The sequence below is a fragment of the Montipora capricornis genome, chromosome 10 (assembly GCF_036669925.1).
Source record: "Montipora capricornis isolate CH-2021 chromosome 10, ASM3666992v2, whole genome shotgun sequence".
Lineage (NCBI taxonomy): Eukaryota > Metazoa > Cnidaria > Anthozoa > Scleractinia > Acroporidae > Montipora > Montipora capricornis.
Window position 1 is genome coordinate 16,813,626 of NC_090892.1, and position 8,824 is coordinate 16,822,449.

At 39.3% G+C, this 8,824-nt stretch overlaps 1 pseudogene; it reads right to left on the reverse strand.

Annotated features, from left to right (window-relative positions):
* LOC138019288 (TNF receptor-associated factor 4-like) overlaps nt 1-1,384 on the reverse strand; it is a 3,032-nt pseudogene extending 1,648 nt beyond the window's left edge.
* Between the last annotated feature and the right edge of the window lie 7,440 nt (nt 1,385-8,824).

The following is an 8,824-nucleotide window of genomic DNA, read 5'->3' on the forward strand; positions in this document are numbered from 1 at the left end:
CAGCTATAAGCAATTGTCAAACAACTTTCAAACAGTAATGTGGACCCACGCATTTATTAAACGTTGGAAAGGTACCAAACAATCATATACCTTTCAACTTGTACCCCACAATTATTTGGGCAAGTCACCAATTTGGCAACACACAGCTCATTGTGGGCTGACAACTCACTATGAGGAATTTCAAAGGTACAATAGGAGCATTTCACTGTACGATGTGGGCAGGTGAGCAGATGCTGGGCAAGTTCATGTTGATATGCACGAAGAATGCAGCCCCTGCCCTTAAACTTGCATTCCACCACCTTCATGTCACAGCAAGGAAGGTGACTTTCAAGAGAAGATAGTGGTCCAGTCCAGTGACATCCTCCAGGTCGAGCTATTGTTGATGTGCACTTCACTCTTCTCTTAGCAATGGCACCTTCCATGGCTAGATTTCTCACCAGCAGCCCACGCAGATTGCTCCTGTCTACAGGGCAACGGGTGTTGTTCACTTGCCATTTTGTAATGCACTCTTTACAGAATGAATGACCATCTTGGCAAGTGACTGGGTGGTTGAATACAGCAAAACTGAAAACAGAATTTGAATATATAAAATAAAAAGGAAAACACACTGAAATTAAAAAAAGCATCAAACAAAAAACACCGATTTAAAGGCTCGCACTTGAAAATTATTTCTCTCGCCAAGAGTGTACATGTATGTCATATATGACACTGACTTATATCAAATGAATCCCACACAACAGGGCAGAGGTAACGCTAGCGGTATCCAGCTGCATTCGAGTATTTTAATTTTTAGGATGAATTTTAAGACAAAAGAAGGAACTTGACAATTCAGCCATAGCTTTAAAATTTAAGGCTGGAAAATACAGGAGGCGAATACGACAATTACAGCTTACATATGTAGTTAAGTAATGTAATTAATTATTTATACTCAACCAGATACTGCATATGAATTCGTCATCAACAGCTTCAAGAAATAGCTCAGGAGCGAATCCTGTCATGACTTTGTGCCACGGAGAAAACGGACAGATTAAAAAAGAATGTTTCATCTCAGTTTAAATAAGCAATGAGCTGACTAGCTGACAAATTACGGTGCCATATGCATGCTTGTCACGCGAACAAATATGGCGTCACATGCCTGGCCAGTCTTCGATTTAGAAATTATGCAAACCCGAGCAAACAAATGTCAAATTAAAGAAGTGAAAAACATCAAATTAGAGCGAAAACACTTACCTACAAATTACGAATAGAAAAAACGCGAAGAAAACAAGCTTTAAGCGAAACAGAAACAGAACGTATCGAACACGCGCTACTTAAAGACGTTCGTGACTTCGTGGCTCTGAAAAACGCTCACGTTACCTGCTGAAGCAAGGGGAACTAACCAAACGCTCATGTTACATACTGACGCCATGGCAACTAACATTTTTCAGAGTCTTATTACATCAGTCATGGGTTTCACATTACATGACTTTTCAACCTATGACGTTACGTTTCGATTTATTTCGTTACTTTTCGATTTATTTCGTTGTATTTATCGAAACGTAATTTTGCTACAGATGGCGCGCCATAGTATGCCGCCACTATAGTATTCTTTTTTTGTTTGCTTGCAAATTGGCTCTTTTGACCTCGTTCAGGGTTAAAATATTTGTTGAATTTTACGTTTGAAAGCGAGGCCAAAAGGGCCAATTTGCATTCAAACAAAAGAATATTAAAGTGGCGGCCATTCTGGAATAATGTGTATAAATTGAGAATATTTTAAAAAGGCTTTCATATTCAGTTTACTCAGAATTCATTGTATAATGTACAACTTGCCACATCTTGTACCCCCCATAAAACTAGGACAAATTGTCCCTGAGTGCTTTACATTCCTCGCAAATTTCCCTTAACTTTTCTCAATACTTTCAAATGGCAGTAAAACTGTAAATCCAGCAATGCTACACGTTCGAACACCTTTTCACGTAGCTGGGTTCAGGAATAGGCTAGTCCGCGGTGCAGGCGTACTTCAGCGGACGAGCTCTCAGTTGTTTCTCTGCCATTTTAGACAAGCAGAGGAAGGTTGGAGAGAGAAACAAATAGCTACCGAGGGAACTAGTGATAAGAAAGGGGAATGAGGGGGAGGGGAGGGAAAAGGAATAGAGAAAAAGTCAAACGCCCCAGAGCTCGAGTTGCAAACACTTTTAGGAAGTAAATGGTCTAGCTCTTCAGGTGGTAATGTTCACACATGTTTACTTGCTACACAACTCTTGTATTTCGGAAAAGAATTAAAACGTATTGTGCATTATGACATATGACAGGCAATCCGCTTTCTAAAAGTTGTAAAATGAGAAATTTTCTGACTCAATGTCACATGACAGTCACATGGAAAGAAAGATAATTACAATATTTCTACGCAAAGCACAAATGGATAATTATTAACATGAGGATGCCTAATGTACGTTTTTTTAGCGTTCACCAGCTTATTTGAGTACCGCGCTCATAAATTAGTCCGTCTGGCAGTTAGCTTTTCTGTTAGGCCTTAGGGACAGTTCTACGGTTTACTTAAAGTCTACCCCTCTTTGAGTCAATCAACGTGGTTCACAGTACTATGTCCCTGATTTTACCGTTTTTACTTTTATTCCAGGCGTAGTCATACTTCTTCAATAAATCATCCTCCTCCTTTCTAGCTTCTTCCTCACTTTCAGTGGGCATAAATCGGACCCAAAGCTCATATCCTCTTGACAGTGCTTTATTTATGAGATCGCTTTTATGGCTGCCGTCTTCGCAATAACTAACAATTCTGTTCTTCATTTTTGTACATGGACGGCCGTTACGGGCGCACGTGCTGCCAACATAAACGACAATTGGATCGCTTCCGAAGGGTCGTGTTGCCCTCCATTCATAAATTCCACAAAGCCTGTCTGCATCACCATGTTCCCCACACAACTCGTTTACTATTTTTGCATTCTTGTAACCTTCTTGATCTTCTCCTCGTCTTGAAAGATTCTTGACCCTTGTGGTATTTTCAGGTGCCATAGCCCAAATCCAATTTGTCCAACCTTCGACTGGAAGATGAAAGTTTTCTCTTTTTCGCCGGGGCATTATTCAACAAAAGCTGGGAAAACGATAGTTACAAAAGTCAAAATGTCAACCTTTCCAGAGCGATATAAGTATACGGCACCATGCAGTTCAACTTGTTATCCCTAAGTGTCGTTTTCTTCGACGGCGAAATAGCTATTTGTCTTTTGCAAAATGTATATACGGAATTATAAAATTTCTTAGAAATGTAATCAGCGATACCTGTAACTTGTTCTGATTGGTGGATTCTAGCCCTGTATAACGCACACAAGTCAACATTGTGTTTCTAGGAAGAGGAAGCAATGACATTACACGGATCACGGAATTTCTTAGAAATGTCATCAGCAACAGACCTTGGTTTTGGTTGGCAACACTCCAGCGTTTCTCCGAATGCTAGACCAGAGAATCCGTTTAATTCCTGAATTTCTCAGAAATGCTGTCCACGGGGTAGTCTCCTTCACAACCGTTATTAGGGTCGTCAAGCAGCGCTCCTCAGCACTAACGGCTGCTCACTCGAGCTCTGCATTCCTTTTCCCTTGTTACTGAGAACCATTGAAATGCATATAATTGTTAGCAGCTGCGCAAAAACACAACAAGACTGGAATGAGAGATAAACACGAGCAAAAACTGATGAATGGAGAGGAAAGTGGATGTAACTCCAAAGGTTATTGAATTGTAGCACAAATTGCTTTACGTGATCATTTGCAGTCACGCCTAAACAACGTGTACGTGTTTTCAAATCTGGTAGTAAAGGAATAAGTTCTGTTGACCTTTGCAAGCGTGGACATTGACATAAATGTTTATTCGAAATCAGACGTTGCAGTATGCATTAAATGCTATAAGTCCTTGGTGAAGCAACAAAAAGCAGAAGAACATGCCCAAGAGATCATAACTGAGCTGAGATCTGCTTATTCAGCGAGTAAGCGTTCGCACTGGTCTTTATTTAGTGAAAGCAAAAAGCGAAACGACAATCGCAATGTGGCCAGACTCTTCGGTGTAGAAGCGAAGACCAGACGAAGAGCTTGAAAAATAACAGATTTACCGAAGCTCTTGGACAAAGTAACACACATCTATATTTTTCTCTTTTACTGCAAAAATGTTAAAATCGTAAACACTAGAAATATTTATGAAATGTTATTGTGTTTCAGGTAAGAGCCGATCACGCGTGACAAAAAGTAAACCGCAACCGTTAAGTTTGTGGTTTCATGTCGCTTCTGATTACCTGCTGCACGATTGGAAATGTCAAAATCTAGGCAAAGTGTTCGCGGTTTTTGGATTTGCACAGTAAGCACTACCTGGATTAATGCTTCCTTCTGATTCCATATTTAGATCATGAAACCCAAATTTCTTACACGTAGAAGAGAGATCCGTCATTTTCCATTTGAACTAACGCGAGGTTCTAGGACCAGGTTTCTGGAAAATGGAAGCCTGCACCTTATTGGTCAGTTTGAGGGAAAGGAATGCAGAGCTCGAGTGAGCAGCCGTTAGTGGGGAGGAGCGTTGCGAGACGAGCCTAACAACGGTTGCGAAGGCCACTAGTCCAGGGGGACTTAAACGAGTTGCAACCCTCTGTGCTACTGAGGAGCTAGAGCCCCACGTACCTATGTCAAGGCGTTTTCACAGACCGTGCTATTTCAGAAAGCGATGAGGGGTCTGTGCTCAGTACAGACAAGTAGATGGATAGTTTATTTGAAATCACATCACAGTCGATTTGCTAAATTGCGTCATTATTTACGTAAGATAAAGGTTTTCAAATTGACCGTCGTAAAACCAATGATGAAAGTAATTACACATCCAAAAGGATTTAAAGCAAATACACCTTTCAGCCAACCACAAAACGAACAATTATCTGGAGGAGGAGTGGTTTGGGATCTGAATTAGCAAAGTAGACCTTTTAAGAGAAGTTAAGCCCCCCTGCACTAGATATAAAATAACTTGTAACCCCTCCCCCTTTTAAAATAAGACCACTACTTCCCCCCCCCCCCCACCCACTTCACATCAGGTCTTTTACGAGGTACTTTATACCATACTGAATTTTAAATTACTTTTACATATTTGCTTCAGCGATATCTTTGTCCGAGACCAAAACCTCATGACAACGCTAGTATTATGAGATGTAAAACTGAGGCCACCAAAATAAAACAAGATTGTGAACGATTAAAAACAGAGATAGCTGACCATGATGTTTTAAAACTGCTAACTGGACATAGATATCATCATAAATTCAATTCCGATACAATCTACTTCATTACTACTTGTATTCAGAAAAAAACATTCATTTGATGCATATAGATAGATAGATAGAATGATACTTTATTGTAGTAAAAAACTTGCAGCTGTAAAGCTGAATTGCGCTTTTACAATATGAAAAATATATAAAATTATAGTGATGTACTCTATAAAAAACTGGTAAAACTAATATAAGCTTAAAACTATTTTAAATATATATATGACAAAATTCGTTCTCATTCACATTAGAAAGCCCTCCGAAGAACTATGTTTCATTATTAACACATGATCTTACTAAAAAACTGTTCTTAAAGCGTTCAACTGTTCTTAAAGCATATGATTTGTTGGATAACCTGAATAAAGTAATGGCAAAGTATCGTGCCACCTACTCTATTGGATCTAAAACACATTAACCATGCATTAGTTTCAAGGGAGAAAAAGGAAAATAGGAAAAAAGCTGCAAAAAGAAACACCAATCAAAATCACGAGACAACAGAACTTGAAAAAAAAAGAGAGCATGTATTATATTTCTGTCGTTAGGGGGAAGCCTTGTTGCCAATGATTACAGCTCTGCTATCCTTGGTATTCCACAACTATTTCATGTTGAAGAAGAAATTCTTTCAAATCCTGTTTGCGTGATCTACTTGCATGCAAATCGCTTCATTGGGAAAGCTGAGGACCTCGTTCACAGCTTTTGTTATATATTAGGCCTCAAATTGTCATATGGTTTAAATAATGTTGGTTTTGCTTGTTTGTGATATATGTCAAACTGCAAATAAGTTTTAACATGTTTGTTCTCGAAATTTTTCAGAGAAGCGTTTAAAAAATAGGCTATTCAGTTTGCAGATTATGCATCATTTCAGATTTTTACTATTACAGGTTCCACATGAGCCATGTAGCGTTGTTGATATTCTTAGAAGTGATTAAAAAAAATTCGAATAAATTATGTAACACTTAAACATCGATATAACTTGTAACCCCCTCTCTATGTTTAGAAAATTGACATTCAGCTTCCCCCGCCCACCACCATACTTTATAATTTAACTTTAGGCCCGTCCCGTTAGATTTATAATCGCGTTCCAGATAATTGTAGCACAGTCCCTTACTTTCGAGAGCAAAATGAAAACCGTTCTAATAATGGCAATAGCCTAGTATTCTGTAATTTATGCTAGTATATATAGTAAAATATGTAGTAGTATATACAAATACAGTTGCAAATTGAGGACAGCCTAGATGGCAGACAAAAAGGATACATATTTACATTTTAGCCTTGCTCCTAAATTTTCTTGACATTTCAAAAATAAAATTGTTGTTTGTTGTGGAATATAGTGGCGCTGTTTCCTGATTTTGTAACGAGATTCATGCAAAGGGAGAAATAGCATACATACCTTCCGCCCTGATTAGAGTGAAGGTTTCCGTGCATAGGTTTTTAGGAGTGGTATTTTTAGATAATTGCTTGTCGTAATTAAACAGTAGAGTTCATCCTCGACGAGCGTTTTCGTAAGCTCTATCCATTGCAACCACCACCGGAATTCAATGGTACGAGGAAAGAAAATGTTCAAAAAGATAACTTCTTACGGTGGGAATTTTTTCATTTCATCATATATTGTAGATAGTAAGTAAAGGAAGTGATTCATGATTTAAAAAATAGGGGTCACCGATGATCTAAACGAGTAAAATCGATGTGATTTTGCAAAGCTCTTTGAAAACTTTTGCGTGACCTGTCGGGCAAGGACTGGAGCCCAAGAGAGGATCGATCGCTGAAGGGATGAAAGGTTTTTACGGGAAAAAACCTTTCTCGAGCATAGCAACGAAGTTTTAAGCAGTCGTCATCTTCATTTGGTTAGTGTTTTGTATATCTGCATTGCCGTCATGTTCATCTTCTGAAGTGTGGTTTTTGTGAAAATTTAATCGCTGGTTGTTTCCATGCAGGTCCGCACTATTCAAGCGGACGAGGACGAAAATACTGCTCTATTTTCACGAAAGTAAAGGAAAAGAACTTCAAAAACGTGCATTCATTTTGAACTTGAGTTCGTTGGGTAATGAAAACATTAAAAAGAAACAGCCCCATTAAATTTACGCAACGGTTCGTCCTCGAGTTTCCAAACTTTCAGCCACTAATCGATCAGCTACCTTTTCCAGAGCTTTTCCATCCTCTCGCTCACTTCTCTTTAAAGTTTCATGATGATTCGGAAATAAATGTGCCATTCTTTTGCCGGCCTGGAATTTTTTGCCCCGACGTTTTTGTCGCCTGTTATTTTAACTAATGTTTGAAAAATATGTATGAAAGTCAAGTAGACTAGTGCACTGATAAAACAACGCGAATATCGGTCGTGCAGTAGTCTACTTGACTTTCATAAATCAATTTTGACTGATCACTATCTTCTCTGATCCAATGTTGTGCAAGACCTATCGTCTACGGTTTTTGCAAACGTTTTAAAACCTCAACTTCACTAATGCTCGAAGTAATGCGTGACATATTACAGTCGCGTTACCTGCGCAGCAACGTTGCGCACAAGCAATTAGCGCGAACGTCCTTAATTCGTGAGCTACTATGGCAGAATGTTCCTCACGGCATTCTGTCTAATATTCCAGGCGTAATTGTATGTGTCTAGTAACGCATTTTCCATATCTCTGGCCTCCTGCTCATCCACGGCGGGTTTAAAACGAACCCACAATTCATATCCCTTCTGCAGTGCCTCATTTATCAGAGTTGTTTTGTGGTTTCCATGTGTGCAATAACTAACAATTCTGTTCTTCATTTTTGTACATGGACCGCCGTTACGGGCGCACGTGCTGCCAACATAAACGACAGTTGGATCGCTTCCGAAGGGTCGTGTTGCCCTCCATTCATAAATTCCACAAAGCCTGTCTGCATCACCATGTTTCCCACACAACTCGTTTACTATTTTTGCATTCTTGTAACCTTCTTGATCTTCTCCTCGTCTTGAAAGATTCTTGACCCTTGTGGTATTTTCAGGTGCCATACCCCAAATCCAATTTGTCCAACCTTCGACTGGAAGATGACTGTCTTCTCTAAGCCGCGTAACCATTCTTAGACCTATTGTAGTCAGCTGAATCGCGAACTCATAACCCAACGACGTATCTGTAAAAACATAGGTCTCGTGTTTCGATTTGTGAGCAATTATTGATGGCTCGTTTTTACCTGTCAACCAATTGCCTTGCAAAACAAATGTCAGGTGACAACAAGGCAAAGCTTACACATGTTCTGATTGCATCACACTGGATTATCAAGATTTCTCGGAATTGCCATCTGGTCAATATCTGGTAACCTCAACAATAAATGCTTTACATTTTCAATTCAAACAACCTCCAGTAGAGAGCATTCAGTCGCCTCGCGCTATCGAACAAGGCATAAAAATTAGCCTTTCTTGGAAAGATGGGAAGTCCAATTATTCGTTATTATTATATTACGTCATGAATACCACGCCTCACAGCCTCGGCTAAAGTGCGAGGAACGTTATCTGTTCATATTAACTTAGAATACCTCGCAACACGATGAACCGTCTGTAAACCACAGCTG